Source organism: Coenobita brevimanus, chromosome 21, assembly GCF_032717465.1.
Source record: "Coenobita brevimanus isolate Jiangsu-jjx chromosome 21, ASM3271746v2, whole genome shotgun sequence".
Classification (NCBI taxonomy): domain Eukaryota; kingdom Metazoa; phylum Arthropoda; class Malacostraca; order Decapoda; family Coenobitidae; genus Coenobita; species Coenobita brevimanus.
Genome location: NC_136974.1, coordinates 23,335,129 through 23,350,946, shown reverse-complemented (window position 1 = coordinate 23,350,946; position 15,818 = coordinate 23,335,129).

The window sequence follows — 15,818 nt, the reverse complement described above, 5'->3', positions numbered from 1 at the left end:
AGAAGCTACACAAACAGCTATACAAACAGTAGCTACACAAACAGAAGCTACACAAACAGCTATACAAACAGTAGCCACACAAACAGCAGCTACAAAAACAGAAGCTACACAAACAGCTATACAAACAGTTGCTACACAAACAGCTACACGAACAGTAGCCACACAAACAGTATGAACGATGTTTATTGGCACTGAGGTCGTTACATGGTAGGCTAACGTGTGTGGCATGTAGGATTGCTGGGCCTCAGGGACTGACACATACAAAATGCAGTCGCACTGAGAAAGACAAATATATGGTTGGAAAGATAACTAATAAAAAGCGTGAGAATATGGTAAAAACAGCAAAGTCATATCCACTGGTTCCTCTATCTTTTTCACACTTGCCCTGCCATCTCCCGTACTCACCGGCTGCCCCACTTTTTTATCCGACTTTGTCATACATTTTCCTGTCCTTGACAACTATCTTTTTCTACAGTTCTCATCCACATGACTGCCTTTTCTTCCGACATCAGTTTGTACTGACGTGTTGTGGTGCAGTATGGATGCTGCCCACACCAGGATTCAAACCCTGATGCTATTGTGCCACCAGCTTTGTACTCAGCTATGCTAACTATTGCAAAGTATTTAAGCAATGGTAGTAGCAACAGCATATTTACAAGTCATATCGTCGTATAACATGAACAGTTTTATCCAAAGTACAGTGAATAACATTGCCATCTTTTAAATCGTTAAGTGCTTGAAAATATGTGTCATACGTACAATTGACATAAAAGTTCCGTTCCAAATACTAGTTCAAAATCCATAGTCATTTTAACAAGGCGCTTTTGCAGCTAATTTCCCATAATTCAGTGTTTGAATCGTACGGTTTACCTTTCATATCATCAATTCATTATTGCTTATCTGTTCAAAGTTCAAATATCCCAAATCCCTTTCAGCGCAGTTAATGGCCAAGTGAAGTCAGAGTGGAGCGTTTATTAATACAATGTACAGCCCCTTTTTCTGTTTTTCTTTTTTTTTTCTTTTCTTTTTTTCAATTTGGGGGTGGGGAGCAAGAATAATGCCGTTCGATTTTGTGAACGCAATGTCAGCGGTGAGTTTCACGTGGCAAGGTGAAGTATCTGATCCCATAATTCAGAAGTTTTGATCATATTTCGACCAAAATTGGCTGAAGGATTGAGGATTAAATAAGGATAAAGGTAATTCATTGTGAAAATTGTTGGTAAAAGGTCGCCGTCATATTTCAGGTCATTTGAAACGGCTTTGATCCGAGCTATACCGAAGTTAGTGGAAGAGTTCAGGGTCAGCCAAGAGTGGAATAATGATCGAGATTACAGAGCAGAATCGAATAATCAGCCCTTAGATATATTGCTTAGGAATTGGGTGTTGCACTATTAGAGTGCTCCTTCTCCTTTCTTTATTATTTTATCTTTATTTCTGTACATTCTTTCGTTTCCCATTTAGCTTCATTTTTTTTATTCAGTCCTTGCTCTTCCTTTTTGCTTTCCTGATTTTATTTTTCCTCCCTTATGAGTCCTTTCGTGTCTTCAAGCATTCTCTTGCTTTTACCTTTTCTTCTTTTTATGTCTTCTCTCTCTCTCTCTCTCTCTCTCTCTCTCTCTCTCTCTCTTTCTCTGTTTGTTCATCATATTGTAAAGTATTTTCACCTATTTTCTTTTTGTTTATTTGATCAGTGTTTTTAGTATCATTATCTCATCGTTTTTTTTCTTCTAACTTTTCATATGGCTCATACTATTGCCATCGCCATCCTCCCCCATTCCTCTCTCTTCACCATCATCATCATCATCAACTTCTTCTTCTTCTTGTTCTTCTTCCTGACTGTCTTTCTTTTATATTTGCTTTTCGTTTTCTCATTTCTTGCCGTTTGTTTTCGTTTCCTAATATCCTTCATTCCTATTTTGCACCTCATTCATTCATCTCTTCACTTATACATTCATTCAACTGAAAAATTATTCAGCTTCATTAATACTGTTTTCCTCTTAAGCACATTTTTCTTTCTTCCTTTTCTTTCCTCCCATCAGCAGTATATATTCTTCTCCTTTTTTCCACATAATTTTTTCCTCCATCTCCTCCTCTTCCTTGACACTCGTTTTCATTTATTGATTCCTTTTTATTGTTTTCTATCTTTTTTGTTTCCTCGTCTTTTTATTCACTCGTCATTCAGTGTCACAGACTTTGTCCTCGTTTTTCCATCCAATTTTTTTCTCCTTTTCTGACAGCCCTCCTCCTCCTGTTCCTTCTTTTCCTCTTTTCCTCTTCCTTCTCCTCCTCCTCCTCCTCCTTCTTGTCCTCTTGTTACGAGTCAGGCCGAGGAGCATTGGGAGGTGATAAGAGGAAGAGGTCGGAATAGGCGGGAGTATTGGCTGGATGACTGCCTTGCTTGTGTGTGTGTGTGTGTGTGTGTGTGTGTGTGTGTGTGTGTGTGATGTACATCCAACTGTGGTTGATTTTATATATATAATGCGCCGGATATTATTTTCGTTTGTAAGTGTATGAGCAGGTGTTTGTGTTTGTCAGTGTTTATTCATAACGAATGTGTTTATCGTTAGCTCCACCATAACAAAGGCTGGAAGATATTATGCATTTTCACAAGCAAATATTCATCGACATTCCTCTGACAGCACTGCGTCAATACTTCAGTTTTTCTCAGTTCTACTTTAACATTAGAGAGTGTCCTTTCTTGTCGCAAATTGCTTGTTTGCTTCTTATTGTTATCATACAGTATGAAAATTGTGTCTACTTGACTCGTCGTACTTATTTATTTGTTTGTCAGTTTGTTTATCTGTACTTTAGCAAGGCCTTCAGTGTAATCTGATGACTAAATTCATGAAAACTCTCAGGCTTCAACTTCTGGTGGAGCTTGCACGGCCACCGTTCCCAGTACCCCACTACACCCTCACCGTTCCTCACCCCATCCTTCCTTCCTTGTCTATATCCTCCTGCTTACCGTAACCCTTCCTTATCATAACCCTTCATTCCTTCCTCTCCTGCCTCCTCCCCTTACCCTCACATTTCGTAAGAATCATCATTCCTTTCTCTTATGCCATCTTTCTCTCTTAACCTGCCCTTCCACATCCTCACCCTTCCTTCCTCTTCTTCCTTCTCCCCCTTACACTCCAACTTTCTCATCCTCACTTTTTTTTTTTTTAACTACCATCAACATACTCTCACCCACTCTCATCCTCACCCTTTCTGTCTCCTTTGTCTCCTGCTCCTTACACTTACCCTTCCTCACCTTCATCTCTTCCTTCCTCTTCTATCTCCCCTCCGTTTCCCTCACCCTTCCTTTCGGGCACTTTCAAAAGTTAGTAAAGGAGAGGGGGAGGGGAACCCCAGGGTACGGACCCATGAGCTTCGTGACTATGAGCCGATGGGAGAAGGGTGATGTGTTTAGCACTTTTCCAGTAACAGCCTTCACACAGCAACCCTGGCCGGTTATGTGTTGAGCTGTCTGTCAGCCATATCTCTATTTGTGCATTTTTGCTCAAAACGCTCATGTTCACACACGCATTTCTCAACAACCATGACATTTAGAACATTCAGTAAACTACCAGAATACCCAGTAGTCTTTCGTCTTTCCATCGCAAGAATCTCTAGGCCGCTAGGTGGGATCAGTGTGGAACACAGAGGTGGTGAGTGGAAGTAGCTTTTAGACGAGCGACGAGGCTCTGTTGAGGTGCCAAGAGTGCCTGCCTCCGCGGGCTGTAGTGCCTTGCTCACTTGCTCAGCAGAGCAGCAGCCATGGAGTATGCTTCATACCCCTATACGAGTGGTTGTTATCAGGTCTCCCGTTTTCCAGACATTCCAGAGTAACACTGTACCCTATTGTGTGCAGTGGGTAATAAATCTCATGAATAAATTTATCCCTGAATGAAAACAACAGACTTATTTCTAAAATTACTTTAGTTTCACCATTTTTTTCCTGTTATAATTTACTACATTTATTGTTGAGTATGTAAAACATTGTTTTAAAATAAAGTATTGTAATTTCTTACTCAGAGAAAATATCATATGAACAAGCATATATTTTATATCCATGCTAAGTTTATTACAGATGAAAACATATTATTCTAGTGGCACTTATATCTTAGTTTTTCTATAAATAACTATTTACAGTTACCTTATTCACTTTTTTTTTTTTTTTTTTTTTTTAAGAAAGAGGAGGGCTGACCCCCCGAAGAATCACTGAGGGGGTCACGCTTCCCAAATATCATGTTATGGATGAGTTTTCATTTTTTTACAAACATACCAAGATAACTAAATTGTATGTGTCGTCCTTTCACTATTTCTGATAATTTTCAGTGTCCTCGGAAGGCTGACTCCCTAAAACTAAAGGCTGGAAAATCGTCTGTAGTGGAAGACCTTCCCGATAATCAGCAGAACTCACATTGGTAGTTTAATTCAGATCCATCAAATAGTCTACTAGGAATTAAAGCACACACACACACACACACACACACACACACACACACACACACACACACACACCACAGGATGTTTCCATCCAACGGTATAGAGTGAGTTGCTGAAAACGATACCATCCTGCCTCGCAGACTGACATTTTTTTGTCTAATTTCGTCAGCCTCACCTTAATTCTACATTCATCGTTCTTGGTTCCAGTCGTACGATCATAGGGAAGTGCATGGCAGTCATTATGGATGAGCTGTGAGTGCTAACAGTAATCAGCCTGCTTGCTAATATCTTGGCATAATCAGCAGGAAGGCAGAGAACCAAAACACGCTTAATTTTTATGATAGCTTCGTGAAAGAATTTTTCAATTGATAGCTTGACTAAACCTTACCGATTTCCGCTTTAACAAGACAAAAATAAATTATAAATTGCATTCTTGCCATCAGCCTATCCATAACTGCCTCTAAACTTCAACTGCCACACTCCAGGCAATAACCTATAGCCACGTGTTACGAGCCAGAATGATGTTGCTGGAATATAACAAGGCAACATCACACAAGGCAAACACCCGAGGCTAATTGGAACTCTGACTGTGATTCCTCAACAGTGCCACGCCACGCCCGCCTCCCATGCTACACCACCCTTCCTCTTCTCCCCATCTTGCTTCTCCACGCCTTCCAGCCACTTAGCTTTTCATATCCTCCCATTATACAACACCCACCCTCATATACTCCTCACCATGCTCTTCCACATTTTCCAGCCACTTAACCTTTCATATACCCCGGAATGATCCCTTTTCCCATGACACCACCCTTCCTCATATACTCCCCAACACTGGGCCTTCATTTTATTTAATTATGTTCTTCCAACCACATCGCCATCATTGCCACCCTCTCTCATATGTTCCTCCACCTTATAATCCACCTCATTTTTGTTCCCTCTCTTTTCATACTATCATATTAAGATTATCAGATTTTAAATGTTATGAGTATCATGCACTTTTTTCATGTGCTTCCATCCGTAGCTGCGTTAACGCACATATTTGATTCACACCTCCCGTACCACTCAAGACTCCACGCTGGTCATTTGTCACCAGAATTTATGATTTAGTTTCCTATTCTTCCATGTGTTTTGTCCACAAATAATCAGCAGACTTATTCCATGAAAACTTGTACCTCTACTTTGTCATCTTTTATGTTAGGGTTCCACAAGAGTCAACTATATGTTCAGATGTATTCAGAGCAGCTTCAAAGACTGAAGGGAAGAAAATGGAGACATAAAATATAAAGTGAAATAAATCCCTCAAACAAAAGTAGCTGGTAAGCTGTTTAACAAATATGCAATGAATGAGAATGAACTCCTCCCCTCCCCCCCCCCGTCTCTCTCTCTCTCTCTCTCTCTCTTTCTCTCTTTGTCTCTGTCTCTGTCTGTCTGTCTGTCTCTCAGGCATACATGACAGATAGAGCATAGCCCAGGTAACAAGATTATCACCACTTGCTTTCCTTCCCCTTCTCCCTCCTCCCCCTCTTAACTACATCACTATATCTTTGCCTGACCCCCCTGTCACTTCCCCCATTCCCCTTTTTTTACTTTCAGTTTCAGTAAATTACGAAGTTTCCTTGTGTTTTGTACAGTTCATGGAATTTTTCTTCACCTAGAGACGCACGGTTTGTGAATGTTAACGTGTTTTTACCTGCAGCAAAAGCCAGCAGGACAATGAGTGGCCATCGTTCTTCTTTTTTTGCCTCTTCCGCCTCTGGGTGATTGGTTAAAAGTAGGCCTTTGAAGATATAAAAGTGGTACCATATTATGTAATTTGACATGGATAATCTAAATCTACCTTCAGCTGACACCTGAGGTGGCGCCATCTAGCGACAATTTTAGTACAAGTGCTTAATTTAAGCTAACTGAGAAATAAAAGGGGTCCCATATAAGGTTAAATCACAAAGAGAATCCAAATCTAGTGTCAGCTGACACCTGTGGTGGTGCCACGTAGCAGTAACTTTAGTAAAAGTTCTTGATTTATGCCCACTGAGACAGAATGTGGGTAGTGGATCTCTCTGTTAAGGCTAGTTACATTTTACAGCAAATTATTTGAAACAAGAGTCCTGCCGCAGGTGCCAGGGCAATTTTTAATCTTGTTTTAATTGTAAGCTTCTGTGTCCAATCTATCTGTGTCTGTCTATTAGTCCTCTAAGTATCTTAATATCTACCTATCTATCTATATCTATTTCAATCTATTTTCTACATACTGTGCATCAGTTTATTATCTATCTCTGTAGCACCTATCATTTCTCTCGATCTCTATCTCTCTGTCTATATATCCAGCCATAATTCACTTCCAGTTTAGCTAATGAAATAAAGATGGATAGATGTTTCGTTTCCACCCTGGCCAGTCGGTACGTGTGTTTGTATTTTTACAAGAGTACAAAAAGTCCGGGAGAATCATAAAAAATTATATCATTCGTTGATGAATGAAATGACCTAAATCTGGTGAAAAATACTTGACAGCGGATTTGCTGTCAGGCATAAGAGTTCGTTTAGTATTTCGCTTCATATTCTTTTCACTTTCTTTGCTGGCCAATATTCCTTATGTTTTTCTGTGTATAGATGGTTCTGCTGCCTACCTGGAGGAAAGTTACTGATGTGCCTTAAATGTGAATTTGACGAAGTGGAATGGAAGGTAAAATGTTGTCCCAGTCTGTACTGTATAGGTAGAAAAAGAACTGCTATATCGAAACATCCATTTTGCCTTAGAGTTTGGAATGCTGGACGAAAAGCTTATAACCTTCAGTCTGAGGACATCTTTTGCATTTTAATTTCACCATCTCCAGACAATACCATTCAACATAGAGGAGGCTTTCCCATTTGAACGAGTTAGATGTAGCCTTCACTAACACCTTCACTCACATGGGCTTTCCTATGTTGAATAAAATTGTCTGGTTGACGCAACAATAAGTTATAAAATAGATGTCATGTGACCGAATAGCTTTCACATACCGTTATTGTACTGTCCAGCTTCAATGACTGCATTACTATTCGTCAGCCCAATCAGGTTTAATATATATATATAGATAGATAGATAGACAGATAGATAGACAGATAGATAGATAGATTGAAAGACTTAATTCAGCTTGGGATAGAGCTATTTTACTATAGGCGTAAGGACATCTTCAATAACACCTTCAGTGTCAGAAAGTTATTATATTCTAGCCTTGCTAACCTCAACCTGTTTCACTCAACTAAAGGGCGTCCTCGGACTAAAGTGAATTATTGAATTGCCTCACTCACTAAACACCTTGATCTCTTGACACAGTTTATTGGTTCATATTTGCTGTTTCCTGGTGAAATTTGCATCCACACCGGGAGAGAGAGAGCGGGTGTTATTTGTGTGTGTGTGTGTGTGTGTGTGTGTGTGTGTGTGTGTGTGTGTGTGTTGAAGAATGGAAGGGCAGTCGATAAGATAACCTATTGTTTATTAGAACAGTAGGTCAAAAGTTTGGTGAACCGGTTACCTACCAAGGTCAACTATTACAGTTCTTATTCATCTTAGAAAAAATTTGGGGAAAAGTTTGAGGGGCAGTAAAACCTGAAACCATCTAATTATGAGTACAAGCAGTCAAGGTCAAGGTGACAGCGCAAGGTCAAAGTTCGATCCATGAGTGTTATTGTTAAAAAAAAACTCAAAAAGTCTTGGTCCAGTTTGAACCAAACCTAGTTGAAACGTTGACAGTCAGCCATGGAGTAAACCAAATTTTTGGACAGCAATGGGTCACAGGTCAGATTCAAAGGGCATAGTCAACTAGAGCGTTTTCATCTGATTTAAACTTTTTTTTTTGTTTTTGAGGGGCTGATTATAAGGAAACATCATAGTAATTTCTGCTTCAGAGCAATAAGTTATAGGTCATGGCCACAGGAGAAGGTCAAAGGACAAGGTCACAGAGTTATCAACTCAATCAGTTTCGATATTGTTTGAAAACAAAAAATTGTCGGATGGGTAAAGGGTTCGGCACGAACGTAGAGATTCAGGTTTGAGAATAATCACTCAAAAGCGAAGGCCACAGGGAAAGGTCAAAACTCCATTTGTGTCTGTGAAAAAAAAAATGAAAATAAATCACTTTTGATCATATTTGGATCACACCTTGTAGATGAACTGAGGATCACCGATGAGGATGACCTATTGCTTTGGGAAACAATAGGTCAAAGGTCAAGGCTGCATGGCAAGGGCAAGAGAAACAGCTTTTCTTCCAGTGTAGACTAGTCCTTGTTGGATGAGTTCAGGTTAACACAAGGATGCAGAGATTCGACACTGAAATCAATCAGTCAGAGTTCTAAGTCAGAGGGGATGGTCAGAGGTCATGGTCACTGGGCAAAGCAACTCAAACCGTTTTGATATGCCTTGACCCAAAGTTGGTAGAAATGTTAAGATATAGACAAGAAATGAAGTAATTCGATTTTGAGAGTGACTTGTCGAAGGTCAAGCTCGAAGTTAGTTATCGACCCATATACCAGTTGGTGTGCATGAGTGTTGGACTCGTATAGTGTTCTTTCTTGCACTGAACTTAGGAAAGGTCTGTAGTGGTAAAGGTGTGCTGAACGCCATGTTTGATGTATTCATTAAGTTTGAGAAATGTCTCTCTGATTCTGAATGCAGTCTTCTGGATTGGAAAAATAAAATTAAATCTGTCGTCTTTGGCCCCAAAGAGATTAAAATAAAACATTTTAGCATCTGTTTCAATATGTGGAAACTCATAAATGCTAGACACGCACAGGGATGGGGAAAACTGTCGCTTTGGTTCTATTTCATTGATCTATTTATCCATCTGATTGTTTGTCTCTAAGTTAGTCTGACTACTTGGTTATCTATTTGTCTGTCAAATTTAATCGCTGATGAGTGGCTGGAGAGCTCCCAAGATCAAGGAGAAAAATTGTCTCGCTGGGCACACTGTCCACAGCTAAGGAATGCTTTGGTGCCAGACGAACTGGGGTTTGGGAGCACGTACAGACTTTTGTTTCGACAGGCACGAGTTTTGCTGAGAAGGGACAAGGAAACGTATGTTGAGGAAACCGCTGAGGAGGTAGAAGGCTGCTTGTATGAAAATAACTCTTTACCTGCTTACCGAGCTCTGAAAATGTTTTACAACAGACGAGCCCCTCGGGGTAACTCTCTTTTGACAGCAGGGGGATAGCCTTATTGGGGGGTGAATGAGTATAAGGCTCGTTGGACTGAGAACTTTGAGCAGCTGTATATGGCTAAACCTCCCGGTGAAGAGCTTCTCTCTGCCGGTGTGCAACCACTGAATGGTTTCTCACCAGCTGATACTACTATGCCTTATATAGAAGGCAATGAATAGTTTGAAAAGATGTAGAACAGCTGATGTTTGTGGCATCCCAGCAGAACTGATTAAAACTAGAGGGGAAACCATGGTTAGGGCACTACATGCAGTCACAGAAACAGTTTGCCGGATTGTTATCGTTACTGCTGACTGGACAATGGGTTTGGTTATCCCTACTTGGAAAGGGAAAGGAGGCTAGTAAGAGCATGATAGCTACTACGGTATTTCGGTGCAGTGTGCCAGGTAAGGTTCTCATTCACATTTTCCTGGACATATTCCAAAGTTTTAGAGGCCTCAGCAATATGAATTTACACACTAGAAGTCTGCAGTTGACCGTATCCTTGTTTTTCGAGGTTGTGTGGAACGCCAACTTAACTATCACCAAGGTCTGCTTACAGAGGTTGTAGATATTAAGAATGCATTTAACTCAGCAGAGCAGGAGGCATTATGAGATCTCCTACTATTCTGTGGGATCCTCCTTGGGATAACCCGATAGATTGCTGGCTTGTATTCAAACACAGAGAGTGCAGTCAAGTGCGGAGGGGATCATCTGACTTTTTCCCAGTAGGTGCTAGTGTAAGACAGGGATGTGTCCTTGCTTCCATGCTTTACAAAACAAGCATGACTTGGGTACTTGGACCCGCTGTGAGCTAAGGTCATTGTTTAATGTCAATTTGCAATTTCAGGGTTGCTGACCTTGACTTAGCTAATGATGCATTTACCCTAGGAGAGTCACTGGGGACAGCAATAAGTGCTTTCGATGGATTTCACAAAATAGTGAAGCAACTGGGATTGAAGGTCTCTTGGGACCAAGACCAAGGTCGTGGTATTTGGTGCCCCAAGCATGTGGTGCAAAAGTGGATATCTTGGAAAGATTCACTTATCTTGACAGTGTGTTCCATAATAATGGTGGGTCAGATGATGAGAGTTTTTGACATCAGTCTGGTGTATGAGGTCATTAATTCACTCAGCTTGGGCATTTGGCGATGATGTTATTTGTGTAGGACAAAAATTCGCAACTACAAGGCAGTGGCGCTCCTTGTTTTAATTGATGGGGGTAAGATATGGATAATAAACACTGAATTGAAGCAGTGAATTGACTCCATTGGTACTGTCACTGGTACTCAGCTGTGGCTTTTTACTCTCATAATACGTCACTGCCAGTTATATAGGCACAAAGCCCATTTTCGTGATGTTGATCCTGTTCACAGGGTCATCTGCGAGAGAGTTAGCCCAGGCTAGAAAGGGACCAAGGGGGAAGACCATGAAATTCATAGTTAGAGCAGGTAGATCATTCCTGTCCTGAGATTTTTACAGGAGAAAGAGTCACTACCTCCTTCGACAATTTATGGTGTTCTAGTTATTGTTATTAAATCAGAAAATGTATATATTATATCAGTATAATTATTTGCTGAATTTTCATCCTTTAAGATTATTAGTCCTCACTATCTTTAATCTAGTTTGCTTTCCATATGCATTTGTTATAATCGTATGCCATTGCAGTAAATAAAGTACTAGTACATATGCATTTATATATCTATATCTATATCTATCTATCTTTCTATCTATCTATCTATCCATTAATCTATATATTTCTTTTTCCTTTTCAACACCATAAGTATTTCACGTTGTTGGAGAACGTCTTTTTTAATTCATTTACACTGTTTTTTTTTTTTTCTTCACTTTTCACGACCTTTATTTCTTCTTTATGCCTGTCCTCCTTTGTTCCTCAGTTTATCCTTATTTGTACGGGGTGATCTTCATCTGAGAACCCGTATGCATTTCGCTTCTCCACTCCCCCTCTCTCTCTTTCCTTCGTTTTCTCTTTCACCTGCTGCAACATGACCGTGGTACCTCCTGGTTCTGACTGTGTCGCTCTCAGTTATTTAAGCAAAGATCATTTAATGGCAGAACCACATAGGCTAAATGCTTCCACATTTTTTCTCCGAAATTTTCTCTCCATCCACTCTCTCTCTCCCTCTCTCTCTCTCTTTCACTGTCTTGTTACCATCTCTCACCAGCTTCTTTTCCAACTAATTTCCTTCCTCTCTCTCCATCCTTCCTCTCTCTTGTTCTCTTTTGTATAAGCAGATCTTCCATAAGGACATTTCCTTTCCCTCAATATTTTTCTCTCTCTTCTTCCACCCCTTTTTTCGCTTCCCCTCTTGGTCATATTCTCTCCTTCTGTTCTTTACGCTTTCCTTCCTTTCATTTCTTCTCGTTCAATTCTTCCTTAATCGTCACTCCTTCATTGTCTGGATTCTGTTCTCTGTCTTCCTCCATTCTAAGTCTCCATTCTCGTCATTCAGCCTTCATTTATCTGAGTCCGTCCACGCCTGTCTCAGCTCAAGATGAAAAGGACACCCGGGAATGACGTGTCCTTCTGTCATTACTTTCTGATCCGTTTCGCCCATCTCTCCTTCGTCCCCATCCCTTTCATTATCTCCCGCTTTCCTCTCCATCATCATCGTTTCTGCATTCTCTGCCTCCACTGCTCCAGCATGAAAGGCGTGTTTGATCTGGTTAGTTCAAGCAAAGCCCTATTCCCCGGCACCCAACCATGAACAGACGCATCCTGCTCGCAGAATCTGTACATAATGATCCACCTGTGTGCCTCTTTGTCAGTTTCTCTCAGATGTATTTCTCTGCCTTTTTCTCTGTCAGTACTTGGTTCATTGTGTCTACCTGCATGTTTGTCTGTCTCTTCGTTAATCTGTCTGTATTTGCCCATTTGCTTAACTGTTATTGTCTTTATATTTCTATATCCGTCCAAATCTCTCCCTTCGTTTCTCTATCTATATTTCTCAAACTACATTTATTTTTTGATTATCTGTATGTGTACTGAACAAAGGCCTCCTCCAGATTTCTAAGTGAATCCCGTGACTGTACGAATGTCTGTGCTGATTTAGTTACAGGTACATACTTTTCCCTTCAGCTTTTTCTTTCCTTCATCCTTTCTCACCCTGTTTGGCCTATTTCTGCTGTATGTATCCACCCTTCAGCTCAGTCTGTCAGCCTCCACACTGTTATCCTCTGCCCAAGCTACCTAGCCTGCCCACCTCCATTTTTACTCAGTAGTACCTAGTAGGCTAATATTGTGTTCTTCATTTTGGAGGGAGATTTCTCATCCAGGTTGACATGTTCCTGATTTTCATATATAAAGCATTGATCTCTAAATTTCTCAGAAATAGGTGGCTGGTTTTAATTATTTTTTCATCTGTTAATTAAAACATCCCAGAACCCTGTCGGAAGTGTTCTTTATTTTGTCAGTAAAAATAATCTATCTATCTATCTATAGCCCGACGCCCTAATCCCGCAAAGGGTGGCCGCAGACAAAACGCCTCCAAGTCGCTCTGTCACCCACCATTTGACTGCCCTCCCCCCAATTCACCCCCCCCTCCCTCATATACATCTCAACTCCATCCCTCCACCTCATCCTCGGTCTATCTCTCCCTCTCCCTCCCTCCACCTCACCTACATACACCCTCTTAGTCAGTCTTTCATTCTCCATTCTCTTCACATGTCCAAACCACCTCAGTGTATTTCTCCTAATCTTCTCAACCACATCCACATCCACCCCACAGCGTTCCTTCACTTCTTCATTCGTCAACCTGTCCCTCCACGTCGCTCCACATGCTCCTCTCAAGTAACTCATTTCCACTGCTCTCACTCTTGACTTGTTTCCCTCTTTCAAGGTCTATGCCTCGCTTCCATACGTCAGGGTAGGGATCATAATACTATCATGCACTGACTTCTTAACTTCCATACTCACCTCCCTATTTCTCATCACTGCTTTCAGTGTACCAACAACCTTCCTTCCCTGCTGTACCCTTTCACGCACTTCATCCCCCAAAGTTCAATCCTTACTCATCACACTACCCAAGTACTTGAATGCACTCACATTCTCCATATCCTCACCATCCAACCTCACTACACACTCTGTGACTTCATTCTTCTCAAGCACCATAACTTTACTATTGTTTACATTAACTTTCAGATTCCTCCTCCTACACACCGTCCCAAATTCATTCACCAAACCTTGCAACTCCCATTCATCTTCACTCAACAGTACTGTATCATCAGCAAACAGCAACACCGGAAGCTTCCAAATCTCATCCTCATTCATTAGAGCCACCCCCACATCCACTGCCCTACCCTGCACCTCCTTTACAACCCCATCCATGTATATATTAAACAGCCATGGAGACATCACACAACCCTGTTTCAGTCCCACATTGAGATTAAAGAACTCACTCAGCTCACCATCCACTCGCACCGTAACCCTAGCTCCCTCGTACATACTCTTCGCAACACTCAACAATTTCCCCTCCACTCCATATATTCTTAATACCTTCCACATGCCTTGCCTATCTATTCTGTCATAAGCTTTCCCCAAGTCCATGAAAGCAGCATACACTTTCCTTCCCTTCTCTAGATACTTCTCCACTAAACATCTTAGAACAAATATCTGATCTACATACCCTTTTCCCTTCCTAAATCCCCCTTGTTCTTCTCCAACTAGCTCCTCTGTCATATGCCTAACCCTATCAATGAGCATTCTACCATATATTTTACCAGTCACACTAAGTAGGCAAATACCCCTATGGTTACCACATACTTCTCTCTCTCCTTTTCCTTTGTATAAAGGAACAATTATACCTGATTTCCAGTCCTCTGGAATCCTTCCCTCTTCCCAAGCCAATCTACACAACTTCCATATCCACCCCACAACAATCTCACCCCCATACCCAAGCATTTCACCACACACTCCATCAATTCCTGGGGCCTTTCCCAACTTAATATTCTTCATCGCTTCCACTACTTCCGCCCTACTGATCTCTTCCTCCTTCCTCTCATCTCTTCTTCTCCCAGCCATTCCCCAACCGCTTATACTCGCACTGGTCTCACTCTCCACATTCAACAAATCCTCAAAGTGCTCCTTCCATCTCCTCAGTTTATCTCTCTTCTCCACCAACAATCTATTAGTCCTATCTTTCACTCCCCGACTATTTCCCCTTTCGCACTGCCTTACTTTCTTTACCTCCTTCCAAAACAATTTCTTACTCTCCCTCCATTTCACACTCAGATTCCTCCCAAACTCCTCATCCACTTTCTTTTTACTCTCCTTCACCAGTCTCTTAACCTCCCTTCTCCTGCTCACATATACCTACCTCTCTTCTCCCTCTCATCTTCTCCCCTACCTCTACTCGCTAACCATTCACTATATGCCTTCTTCTTTTGTTCCACAGCTCGTTTCACCTCATCATTCCACCATGCTGTCCCTTGCACATCCTTGCATCTCCTCCTCACTCCACAAACCGCCTCACACGCTGCGCCTATCTCTTCCGTGAATATCTTACATACGTCTTCCACCCCTTCCATCTGCTCTAGCTCATACCTGCCGAGTCTTTCTTCCACTAAGCTCTTATACTCTGTCATTTTCTCACTATCTTGCAATTCTCCACTCTTCTCACAGGAGTTGCTTCCTCCTGTCTTCCCCTTCGTCTCCTCAATAATTATAATACAAGAATAATAATAATAATAATAACAATAATAATAATAATAATAATAATAATAATAATAAACATTGTTATTATTATTATTATTATTATTATTATTGATAATATTGTTATTGGAATCATTAATATTATTATTTTATTATTATTATTGTTTTTATTATTATTATTTTTATTATTATTTTTATTATTATTATTATTATTATTATTATTATAATCATTATTATTATTACTATTATTATCATTATTATTACTATTACCATTATTATTACTATCATCATCATTCTCATCATTATTATTATGCATAAGGCCTACATGAAGGAGTGTTAGTGCTAACTTCAACATATAGATGTGAGACCATGGTGAGGCATGAAAATGAAAAGTCAAGAGTGAGAGCAGTGGAGATGGGATTGCTGAGTAATGTATCTGGAGTACAGAGAGTTGATAGGATACAAAATAACGTGATTCGTGAAAGATGCAGAGTGAGGATGTCCGTGGACACCACAATCGAGGAGAGTGTACTGAAAGGGAATTGTCA